General features: G+C 42.3%; 1 protein-coding gene across 4 annotated transcripts in view; it reads left to right on the top strand.

The window, feature by feature from the left end:
• The first annotated feature begins 1,770 nt into the window (after positions 1-1,770).
• LOC308475852 (uncharacterized protein) overlaps positions 1,771-10,830 on the top strand; it is a 190,017-nt gene continuing 180,957 nt past the window's right edge. For all 4 annotated transcript variants that reach the window (XR_013985391.1, XR_013985392.1, XR_013985393.1 and 1 more), the window contains exon 1: positions 1,771-2,578. The gene's annotated coding sequence lies outside the window, so the exon portion shown is untranslated. The remainder of the gene's footprint in view (positions 2,579-10,830) is intronic.

The raw sequence follows: 10,830 nt of genomic DNA, 5'->3' as shown, positions 1-10,830 counted from the left end.
TGTACAAGTCCAGTGTGGTATTGCGTCCGTCAGGAGGGGTCCATGTGGAGTCCCTTTTTGTGTAACACTTTTTTGGAGGTAGTTGAAGAAGTGTGCTTGCACACGAAAGCTCATACCAAGAACTAACTTAGTTGGTCTTAAAGGTGCTACTGGAAGGATTTTTTTTGTTGTTGTTTGAAACTTGTAAGAGATGTGCCAACTTTTATGTTTAAATAATCTTGTGTTTTAATAAATGCCAGAAAAAGAACTTTTTCCTGTTTCTGTCTTTTGTGCCTTCTGTCGGGGATGCTAGTCCAGCACCTGACCACTTAGTCGCCTACCAGACCGGTTGAATTTCTGCCTGTGTCACGGTAAAGTGTCACAGGGTGGGGCAGCCAGGTAATGCTGAAGAGTAATCCTCTTCCTTAGGTTACTCTTCTGGGCTGTTCGAAGATAAGGAGGTGGTGGCAGCAACTACTGTTTCTGTTTTCTGTTCTGAAAAAAAATCTTCTGCGCACCCCTCTCTCTCTCAGCCGGGTCTTACCGGACTTGGCAGGCAGGTGGGGGAGGTGGGGGAGTGCGCACGAATGCTACACACTAGCTCAGGCTAATTTTAAGAAACGATAGCCAAATTCATGAAGTAAAGCTATTAGGAATGTTATGCAGATAAAGCCTCAGTTTTAAGAAGCATAAATTCTGGATACCACATGTTGTGGAGAGACAGAAGTGTGGGGCAGTCAGCACACGAGAAGAGCCCTGCTCAGTTAGGCTAATCGGATGCCTATGGGAGCCTGCAAGCAGGACCTGGGTGCTCCAGTGCTCTCCCCACTCTCTGCCTCTTCCATTTGTCAGTTACTTCCCACCATATACAACCCTTTACCACTATCACATACCATTCTATGTAATGGAAATGGAAGCAGCTAATTAGCTCTCATAGTATCCTGAGATTCAGAGAAACAGCTAGAACTGAAAGACCAAGGGTGGATCTACACACAGGAAAAAACCCTGCTATAAATAAGTCATAAATTAAATCATTATAACAAAAGAAAAAAAAACTCTATGTAAAACCACATAAAAAGGTTTTGTGCTCTACAGCACCATCTGGTGTTGCATGTCTATAACACATTTAAAACACTGGTTTTTTTTTACTAATGTAGCTGAGTCCCCATAGAACATGGGCATGCACTGGAATTAAGCAAGCACAATATGTGAGACTGCACAATGTATTTGCAGACGTTAAGCCAGGGAGCGTTAATTGGTAATTTCTCCGTGTTTTTGACTCACAAGCAAACCTGTAAGCACATCTTCTCTTTAAACCCACTTTTTAAAATCCCAGAACAAACTTGGATACAGTTGCATTAGGATTATCGATAACGTGTTAAGCCGATTCTTCCCACAAAAGCAATTGCATTAAACTACGCAGTAGTTTTAAGCAGTAAGATGTAAGATTAAACGGCATCAAAAATATTATTTTGATCCATGGGCTTTAATTTCATACAGAACGTTCGCTTAAAATGAAAAACCAGTATGAGTAAAAATAAATCCTCAAATCAGGATGCGTAGTCAAGGAGCTATCTTGAATATAAGCAATATTCCAAAATGGTAGATTTTGAGAGTAAAAGTGGATCACATCTGAACATTAATACTGTATTTGGGTCAATTTGTTTCACTGGATCATTGTACTGTTTTTAAATACTAGAAACTGCATTCTTCAAACTTGGGTTATCAAAAAAAATATTATACCTTGAACTACAGGCAGGCAGATGGTTACTTGCTTGCAGAGGTTTACTGGCCACTACAATTGGCATGGAAACAGCTTTTGCTGAATGCAAACACAACATTCTGATGTCATGCATGATGTCACCAACAGTCTAAGCTCTAAGTCCTGCCAATGTGAGAGACAGTTAACAGACCATCTCTGAACATGGTCAAGAGGGATGTTGATAGGAGGTGATGAAAGGGTTTATTTGGGGCCTATATCAAGCTTTGGTGCAGGAAAAGTGTTTTGGACTCATCTGTCAATTGATCTGCCAACCCGCCCCAGGAGTGATGCTTGGAAGTGAGAGCTGGACCATAAAGAAGGCTGATCACAAAAGAATTGATGCTTTTGAATTATTGTGCTGGAGGAGACCCTTGAGAGTCCCATGGACTGCAAGAAGATCAAACCTATCCATTCTTAAGGAAAGCAGCCCTGAGTGCTCACTGGAAGGACAGATCCTGAAGCTGAGGCTCCAAGACTTTGGCCACCTCATGAGAAGAGAAGACTCCCTGGAAAAGACCCTGATGTTGGGAAAGATGGAGGGCACAAGGAGAAGGGGACAACGGAGGACAAGATGGTTGGACAGTGTTCTTGAAGCTACCAACATGAGTTTGACCAAACTGTGGGAGGCAGTGGAAGACAGGAGTGCCTGGCGTGCTCTGGTCAAGGGGGTGACGAAGAGTCGGACACGACTAAATGACTAAACGACAACAACAACAAACCCATCAAAAGGCCTTGCCACTGAATTGCCACTTTCCCACAGCAAAGTCTATTCAGGAATGCTTCTTCTCAAAGGAAACAAAAGTAGAAACACCCTCAGCTACTTTCTATTTATGAAAGGTAAGAGGTCTGTCTTAATGTTGTTGGTACTGAAAAAAGGGCTTACTGGGTATAAATCGGAAGGGAGTGGGGTAACACAGTTGCTAGAGGACAGGGAGTGTCTTGTGTCACCACCCCAAGCTCCTAATCCTCGTGCTCACCCACCGGTGGCCCCCATCCAGATTGGACCATGGTGGCTGCACCCTTTTGGACATATTTTATTTTTGTGCCCCTTCCCCAATAATAAGCACCTCATCTGAGTTGGGAGAAAGTGAGGAAGACATATTATGGAAAAGGGCAGCCGTGAACAACACTTGGATAACCCTAGTAGAGGAGATGGCTATAAAAAGGGAAGAATGTTTGGTCTGTTCCCTGGGTCCCTATGATTCCTCAGGTGATATGCCCCTTTTGGCCAACCCCCTTAATTCCATAGGGTTGGTATTGGATATGGGCTACTCCAGGGGAAACCACACTACATGGCCTTGGAAAGATATAATCTGGTTTAATTGTACAAATTGTGTTAATTGGCCCCCGCCCAGGGGTGTAGCTAGCTGTTCCAGCACCTGGAGCAGTGGGGGTGGGACAAGCCTCCTACAGGCACTGCAGTGATCTGCGCATGGGGGTGCAGCGGTGATCCGCGCACAGGGGTGCCGTGCCGATCTGCGCACATTCTAAACCTGTTAATGCCAATTGCCAGCAAGGAAAGTTTTGCATCCATTATGGATTCAGTTGCTCAGCCCTGCTGCCCTACCTAAGAGGACAACTATTTAGTCCCAGTCTTGCTTTAATATTCTAGCACAGCCTTCCGCTCAATCCTAGGGGTACCATTATTTTGGATTTCAGATCTCGCTTCCTTTTTATTTTTAAACGTTTTGATTGTACCTAGGAAGCCCTTCATTGTTAAACAAATAGAATAGACCCCATTTCTGCTATGGGAGGGTTACTGTCATCACTCCCTGTTTGGCAATACCATCCTGGGTGGGCCAGTAGCACCCTTAAACGTTATGCATCTGAAGATGTTTGGCTGGGTTGAGATAATAAGACATCATGGGAGAGCAGAGTGGGGAAGAGTTTCTTAAGCAAAGGAGGCACACTATAGCTTCATTATATTTCCCAAATAGGGCTTGCTATATTCACAGACTAAAAGATTATTTACAAGTGCAAAATGAAGGTTAACTCACAGAGCATGTGCCTGACCTGGTCCAGCATTGTGTTATCACACTGACCAGTCAGAAGCCCACAAGCCCACAATCTCTCACTTGTGAAACCCATCACCTGATATTCAGTGGTATACTGTTGAGTGTTCTGATGGTAAGCTTTCGAGAAGCACCTGGCCAGCTCCTGGTGGCACAGAACACTCCTTGTGTGGTGATGCAACATGATTGGTAAACCCCTGCACATCTGCATGAAGTCTGAAGGGGGGGGGGAAGCACACCATAAAACATAAAAATATGTACCATGGAATAGTAAAGGTCTGAAGAATTCTAGATGGTGACAGGCTCATATAATATTTTAAACGACTAATATGGGGGAAAGTCTGACCATTCAAGAGGTTTGCTGCTGTGTTTAGGCAGGTGGCAATTAATACAGGGAATGGACTGCAAGCCCCGAAATGAAATCTCCCATTGCGATTATGTTTATAAAAGTGCAAGATAAGCACTTACCGGGAAAAAGAAATTATATGGTAGGACTGGCATATTGATGTAGATTACATCATTACCTAGAAATAAATGAAGCACGATGAACTTCCGGTTAGCGCCAGCAGCAATGGCTGACCTCCTTTGATATTCGGAGGGGGTAGCTCAGCGGGAGATCGGGTCCTGTGCGCTCCGGCGAAGCGGGGACCTTTAGAAATCGCAGGCGCGGACGCCTGCGAACGTGGAGGCTCGGCGGGCACCTTGGAGCGCCCCCCCAACCCGAAAGGAAGCCTTTTTTTGAGGCTTCAGAAGGGAGCGGGGGAGAAGCGCGGTGCTGCGAGCGGATCGCTGCTTTCACTGAGCGAAGCCGTGTTGCCGTTGCTGGAGAGCGCTGACTTATTCCTGGGACATTTGGACTTAAAATTTAACCGTGAGTAGAAGAATTGGATAAAAGAGCATTATTTGGATTAATTGGACTATTTGCGTAAAAGCGGAAAAGTTTTAAGCCGTTAAAAACGTCTGAATTGGCTACCGCGGTGGAAGCGTAAACAGGAAGTCCGCTTCCCTGCACTGTATGTGGAATAAAGCATAGAGATTTGGAGCTAAACGTGGGAAATTCGAACTGAAATAAGTGTTTCTTTCTGACCTGAGAACTTTGGAGGGATCTACCCTTTGGAGGGATAAGGGAAAGACTCTTGACTCTACCGGACTGCTTAAATTTAAGGATTTAAAGAGTGATCTGTCAGTGGGACGTCTCAGCTGTCAAAGCTGTTAGAGCTGCTTGCTGGCTGCAAAGAAGATACATTGTGGCCAATTTCGTTGGGGAAAAGATTGGAAAGAACTGGAAAGCTACATTGTGTTCTCTATTTTTGTCTTTTTACTTAGTATCTTTCTCCTGTTATTTTAAAAGGACAGTAACCGGCTAGGTGGTAACAGTGTCCACCTAGTGGGACTTCCTGCAATTACAGGAAAGGAAAGGAATTTTCCACTTGTAAACAGGAACACCAGACGTGGGAAAGGAATTTGACCTTCACTTTGTTATGGCTGATGGTCAAAAAGACCAGTCAACCTTGAGATCAGGGAAACCTTGGGTACATAGAAGGCAATCATCTGCTGGTTTGCCTGCATCGGCAATACAATCTAAGTCTGGTGGAATGTCTGAGGAAATTTTAGCCAGTGCTCTGGCTAAGATTAATGAATCAATACAACAATTAAGTACAAGGGTGGGGGAGACAAATAGGAAGGTGGAAGAAACGAACCAGAAAGTGGACATTGCAAATAGGAAAATTGACTTAAATACAGAAACATTAGACAATTTGGAGAAAAAAGTAAACAGCAATACGGAATCTATTCAGAGATTACTGCAAGACTCAAAGTCTATACAGGAAAAGACTGCTGCTGTAGAATTTAAATTGGGGCAATTGGAAACTGAAAAGGTACCAGACTTGCAGAAAGAGATTGCAGAACATAAGTTAACGTTGTCTATGATTTACCTTAAAGACAAACAAACGAATCTTAGAATTAGAGCTGTTCCGGAGTTGGAGAAAGGCACCCTGATAGACTTTTTGACACAAGAATTTTTGGACTTTTGGAAATCGGAATTGAAACAAGAGGACTTTAGGATTGTGAGGGCTTTTCGACTGGGGAAAGGAGGAAGAAAGATTAAAATAAGGGACTGTTTGATCACCCTCCGATCCAAAGAAGAAAGGGATAAAATTTTGGGCCTGCATTACGAAAAACCTTTGACAATCATACAATCAAAAGTGGAAATCTTCAAAGATATACCAAAACATCTTCTTGATCTAAGAAAGACTACCAAGGACATTTTTTGAAATGACTGACAATATGGATCTTGTGGATATTTGGCGAATAAAGAACCCCTTGGAAAGAGAGGGAACCTTCTTCTCTGAAGCAAATATGACATGGACAAGAATAGACCAAATCTGGATAACTAGAGGACTGGCCCCTAAGATTAAAAAAGCAGTGATTTGCCCGAAAATCTGCTCTGATCACAACCCAGTAAAGATTGAAATGATACCAACGCCAATTGGAGCTTTTAGATGGAGGATGGATGACACCTTATTTAGGAATGAGGAGGTTATTGAAAAGGCTCAGAAGAATTTGAGAGACTATTTTGAGATAGATTTGAATACCACGACGGAGGGGGGAGTGATTTGGGATGCCGGCGGAGCTGTGGTGGGAGGATTTTTGATACAACGGAATGCAATTGGGAGAGGATATCGAGATGAGAGGAGAGAGAAAGTCTTGGAGAGAATTGGGGATGGAGAGGGAAGACTGGGGGCGAGGCCGAACTCACGGGAGATTCTGGGGGAGATAAAGCTGTGCCAAGTGCGATGTGTGAAGTTGATGAACCGGGAGATAGAATGGAGGGTCAAACAGATGAAACGGAGGACTTTCGAGTCGGCAAGTGAATGTGGGAGATTATTGGCCTGGCAGGTGAAGGGGAGACAGGGGCTGAGTGCGATTGCGAACTTGGTGGTGGAGGGGAGGAACGTGCAGGGTCCTGGGGAGATTCGGAGGTGCTTTCGGAACTGTTTTGAACGGTTGTATGCGCGGGAGACTCAGAGGGGGTTGGACATTGATCGATTTTTGAAGGATGGTGGATTGCAGGGAGTGTCTCAAGAGAGTAGGTCAGTGTTGAACTCTATAGTGTCTGGTCGGGAGGTGGAGGGAGCCATTCAGAGTGTGAGGTTGGGCGGGTCTCCAGGACCGGATGGACTGGCTGCAGGGTGCTGCAGGACGTTGAGAGAATGGTTGTTGCAGCCGTTGGAGGAACTTTGCGGTGGGGTACTGCGGGGAGGAGGGGCGCCCGGGTCGTGGAGGGAAGCATATATTACACTTGTGCCAGGGACCGAAGTGGAGAAGACACAGTTGGGGGGCTGCCGTCCCATGTCCCTACTTGGTGTGGATTATAAAATTTTTGCGGAAATTATGGCTAAAAGATTAAAAAATATATTGGTAAAGGAGATTCGTGAAGACCGGGCGGGCTTCCTCCCTGGGAGACATTTGTCAGATGATACTAGGAATATTATCAATATTTTGGAAGAGTTGCAAGTTAATATCAATACTAAGGCTGTCTTGGTATTTGTAGATGCGGAGAGGGCGTTTGATAATGTTTCTTGGAGTTTTGTGAAGAAAGGTTTGCAGGGGATGGGGGTGGGCCAAAGTTTTGAGGGTGGTGTAGGTGCAGTTTATTTGGAACAGGGGGGCAGGCTTGTTGTGAATAATGTAGTTGCAGAGGAATTTGGGATGGAGAGGGGAGCGGGACGGGGTTGCCCAGTCTCCCCATTGCTTTTTGTATCGGTCCTGGAGGTTTTGCTCAATATGATTAGAAAAGACCAACTGGTTAAAGGTATACAACTCGGAGCTAAACAGTATAAATTGAAAGCTTTTGCTGATGACTTAGTTTTGACATTACAGGAGCCAGAAGCTAGTACAAAAAGAGTGTTACAATTAATCCAAGAATTTGGCCAAGTAGCAGGTTTTAAATTAAACAAGACGAAAACTAAGGTATTAGAGAAAAACCTTACAGAGATTGAGAAGGAGAGGTTTCAGAAAGAGACAGGATTAACAATAGTTAATAAAGTGAAATATCTAGGGGTGAACATGACTGCGAAAAATGTGAATCTGTTTAAAGATAATTATGAAAAATGTTGGTCAGAAGTGAAGAAGGATTTAGAAATATGGTCAAAATTGAAGTTATCATTGTTGGGCCGAATTGCTGCGATAAAGATGAATGTATTGCCTAGAATGTTATTTTTGTTTCAAACATTGCAAATTGTGGATAAAATGGACTGTTTTAAGAGGTGGCAAAGAGATATTTCCAAATTTATCTGGCAGGGCAAAAAGCCTAGAATAAAATTTAAGATATTAACAGATGCGAAGGAAAGAGGGGGATTTGCCCTGCCAGATCTTAAACTTTACTATGAATCAGCCGCTTTTTGTTGGCTGAAAGATTGGCTACTTCTTGAAAATGTGGACATTTTAGATCTAGAATGTTTTGATAATGTGTTTGGATGGCATGCATATTTATGGTATGACAAAGTTAAAGCGCATAAGGCCTTTAAGAATCATATTGTTAGGAAAGCATTGTTTAATGTTTGGGTGAGATATAAGGATTTGTTGGAAAGTAAAACACCAAGGAGGTTGTCACCAATGGAAGCAAAGGCATTGAAAAAAACAAATATGGAGACAAACTGGCCAAAATATTGTGAAATTTTAGAACAAGTTGGAGATAGATTAAAACTGCAGAGCTTTGATAAATTAAAAACTAAAGTTCGAGATTGGCTTCACTACTATCAAATAAGGGAGGTTTTTAACCTAGATAAAAAGATTGGTTTCCAGGAGGAAAAATCTAAACTGGAAACGGAATTGCTAGAACCTAAAACTAAAAATCTGTCAAGAATGTATAATCTGCTGTTAAAATGGAATACACAGGATGAAATGGTTAAGTCTGCTATGATTAAATGGGCACAAGATGTTGGGCATAATATCATGTTTGCTGACTGGGAACGGTTATGGACCATAGGTATGAAATTTACGGCTTGTAATGCCTTAAGAGAAAATATAATGAAAATGATTTATAGGTGGTACTTAACCCCAGTCAAGTTAGCAAAAATCTATCATTTGCCCGATAATAAATGTTGGAAATGTAAAGAAAATGAAGGTACTTTTTTCCACCTTTGGTGGACGTGCCCAAAGATCAAGGCCTTCTGGGAAATGATATATAATGAATTTAAAAAGGTATTCAAATACACTTTTGTGAAGAAACCAGAGGCCTTCCTCTTGGGCATGGTCGGCCAATTGGTGCGAAGGGAAGACAGAAATTTTTTTATGTATGCGACAGCAGCAGCAAGAATACTCATTGGGAAATATTGGAAGACACAAGAATTGCCTACCCGAGAAGAATGGCAGATGAAAGTGATGGACTATATGGAACTGGCTGAGATGACAGGCAGAATTCGAGACCAGGAAGAAGGGTTGATGGAAGAAGACTGGAAAAAATTTAAAATATATCTTCAGAAATACTGTAATATAAAAGAATGTTAGAAAAAGGTTGGAAAAGAATATTAGGCCGTATTGGCAGACATGATATAATGGAATAAGTAAAAAGGAAGTGTAAAATGAGGATAGAGGAGAACTAAATATTTTTGAATGTTAAAATAAGTAAAAGAAAAGAAGCTAGAAGGAACTGCTGGAGATACGATCTAAACTAGAATACAAAGCAGGGAGGTGAGAGGAAGTCATGGAAATAAGTAAAAGGGAAAAAGGTTGTAAAGGTCTAATTTGATTTTTGTTATTCTTTATTGTGATGTATGTTTATTTTTTGTTTTTTCTTTTTCTGTTTTATTCTCTGTTTTTTGTAACAAGTGTATGGTGTGTTTTTTCTTTTTTTTTTTCTTTGTAACTTTAAAACCGGAATAAATATTCTTAAAAAAAAAAAAAAAGAAAGAAATGAAGCACGTGGCCTTCTTGAAGACGGCAATGTAGTGTAGCAAGGGGAAGCATTTTCCCACTGCATCTAAATTAGCCCACTGCTATATAATTTATTTCCAAGCAAGCTTCTCAGAAAGTAACATTACATTAAGGCTTCAGTTGCCATAGTGTTGATGGCAGAAAGTCCTAACTGGTGTGTGTGTGTTAAATCTCTCCCCCATTCTCAGCATCCCTTTGTAGGGCAGAAATCTAACAAAATAACTAAATAAAGCATGCTAACCTCCAGCCATTGGTGACTTCTGACCAGTGATGTTGGCAAGCTTCAGAGGTGGGTTGGTGGAAAGAACCTCAACAAGTGTTTCATGTTTTTGAATTCAGAAGCCCTTTGAATTTCGGCTAGGTGTGCAGAAATGCTTGTGGTGTTCCAAGCTACTTCTGTTCCTCCCCTTTCCCCAAAATGAATGGGAGTGTGAATGATGCTTTTTAGGCCTTAATGAGGCTCAAAGCCTTATGAACAGGGCATTTCCATGGCAAAGGCCCCTTTGTAAGGACCCAGAAGCCCTAGCCAAACATCTATCTTTTATTGGGAACTTTCTTTAGGCTCAGTCATTTAGCTTCCCTTCTTCCACTCAAACTGCTGCTGGAAGGTAAGTTTCTGGGGAAAGGAAGGGGGCAAATGAGCAACTGGGAAAACTGGGAACAGTGGAGGGCTGGCTGGAAGGCATTTGGAGCAAGATAGGCCTTTCTGAAATATCAGTAAAGAGCTAGAGAAAACATTTCCCCACAAATTCTCAGTGCCGCAGGGCAAACTCAGAGGGAATGAACATATTATGAATCGAGATGGAGAAAGTTCATTGATTTATATTTGGGACCTAGGGAATCTGCAGACTGGGGTGTTATTGCAGGTGTATGCAGCAGCAAGCATTTTGTAATGGATTTTGCGTGGATTTGTAATGGATTTATTATTATTATTATTTATTGAATTTCTGTACCGCCCTTCATCTGAAGATCACAAGGCAATTTGCAAAATGAAAACACAAAAATGCATAACATAATTTGCACTGGCCTATCTTTTCCTCCCCCTGCTCACATATTACTGACTCCACACCGACCTCCTTTGACACCTCCCAGGCTATTGTCCCCTCTTCCTTTTTTCCACAATGGAAGACACTTGCGTTG

Source organism: Podarcis pityusensis, assembly GCF_964106645.2.
Source record: "Podarcis pityusensis genome assembly, chromosome: 4".
Classification (NCBI taxonomy): Eukaryota; Metazoa; Chordata; class Lepidosauria; order Squamata; family Lacertidae; genus Podarcis; species Podarcis pityusensis.
Note: the sequence above shows the minus strand (reverse complement) of the source record. Positions and strands in the feature narration are given on the sequence as shown.